The following is a 2017-nucleotide window of genomic DNA, read 5'->3' as shown; positions in this document are numbered from 1 at the left end:
TGAGATGAGATTGGGGTACTCACTACTAACCAGGCATGAGACCCCAACCTGGTGTGAGGCCGTGGGAGAAGGAACAAAAATTTTAAAAAAAGACATCACTCACATAAAGAATTTTAACAGATACAAGGCAACTAATATATAAAATAAACTATTTCAATGATCAGATTGAGCTCTTCATTCCTGTGGTGTTTTTCATGCAGATAGAAGCATTTCTCTGCATTTTTTAGGCTTGCCACTTTAGAGAGCAGTGTCCCCAAGGCACAGACTGGCCCCCAGAGGGGCTCAGTAGAGTGCCTGCCTGTTCCCAGCTGGTCTGCAGGCACCAGAGCACCTTCTGAACCACCACCTCTGCCCACAGTCCTCCTGATGAAGCCCAAAAGCTTTAGGCTCAATAGGGGAAAAGATGGCAGATGAAGTGAGACAAAAGAAAAGAACCATGCACAAGAAAAAACTGAGAGAATTTTAATGGCAGAAGCAAAGATGTTAATTCATACTCTCTATTGATTGCTTTAGATAAAGTGTGTCAGTAGACCAGAACAATATAGAGAAAAAGTGAAAGACTGGCAAGAAAACAGAGGGAAGGGTAGAGAAGGGACAGTGCGGTGCCCAGGACTCACATTAGGAAGGGAATAAATTATGCATCATCATTTCATCATCACCACCATCATCATCAGAGAATGCTACATTAGAAGATCTGTCAGTAAAAGGTACTGAAAGTCTGTAGCTGAAAACAACTCCTGTCTGTCAGAAAACAGGTGCAGCAATCAGCAGTGTGGTGGCAGCTGTACTCCGTCTCATCATCTTGCTGGGAGATTGAGATTTAGTTTGGGTGGGAATTTCCTTCTCTGTACCCAAAGGTTAGTGTGTCAGCCTGAATAACCCTGGGGTGCCACTTCAGCTGGTCCTGGAACCACAAGAAACTGGACTGCAACAAACAGCCCTTTTGATAAAGACCACTGAACATACCTTGAATGGCAATACCACAATTTTCAGTGGCTAACAACCTGACTTTGATAAAAGTCAGTAACTTAGAAGGAAAAGGTAACATATCCTATTACCAATCTTCTGAGCCAGGTCCCTGTCTGTTTTTATCTTACTGGCTGCTCTGCAAATTAGTAACTGGTGCCTCTCCATCCCTCCTTTTTCATTTTCTACTTTAGAAACTAGAGGAAATTCCCTGTCAGTACTTATGTCCCATGGGAAGCTGCAAATAAGAAGCTCATTTTACTGTTTATACTAAATTATATCATGCAGTTATTGCACTATTTATTTTCCTTCTGTATCTTCATTAATTTTATAAAGTGAAAATATATTGGCAGGGAATAATTCCAGTCTTGACATCTGACTTGTGCAATGTGTCAACAAAGAAAGTATGAATTGTTTTTATTTTTGAAATAGGTGTTCAATGCAACCCACAGGACTCAGGACTACTTTCTGTATTGGAGATGTACAGAAAAGACATATGTGGTTATTATATTTTACTGTGAGATCAAATATATATATATACAGATGGAAGAATGTGTAGCAGACAGCAATATGAAATTAGTCATCTGGAAATATTATGAGAATTTTTCAGATTTTTTTTATTATGAGAATTATTATTAGAGAATTTTGAGAATTATTATGATTTTTTTCTGGTTTATCATGATATCAAACAGCACAGTATTATGATCTTACTTTCCAATATTGTTAAAAGTATAAATAGTAATTGCAATAATTTCATATTGGAGGCAGTCCCTGTCCCTGTCCATTTTAAAGGCATGCATCATTAAAAAGCTAAATTATATATATACCTGCAGATCCTTCCTGCTATGTTCTGTAAAGCTCTTTTGAAAATGGACAGTCTTTACTACTGGAGTATACTTTACTGCTAAAGTATCTCCATCTGAAGCCAAGAACACTGGGGAGCAGTTTTTTTAAACTACCCTTCAGGTTAGAAGATGTGTCTCTAAACTGACTGATGAACTCTGTGTGATGCCTGATGCTGGCTGGCAGCAGCCACATGGTGGGGGCTGCA

Source organism: Passer domesticus, chromosome 1 (genome assembly GCF_036417665.1).
Source record: "Passer domesticus isolate bPasDom1 chromosome 1, bPasDom1.hap1, whole genome shotgun sequence".
Classification (NCBI taxonomy): domain Eukaryota; kingdom Metazoa; phylum Chordata; class Aves; order Passeriformes; family Passeridae; genus Passer; species Passer domesticus.
The sequence above is the reverse complement of the archived record's forward strand: the minus strand, read 5'-3'. Positions refer to the sequence as shown.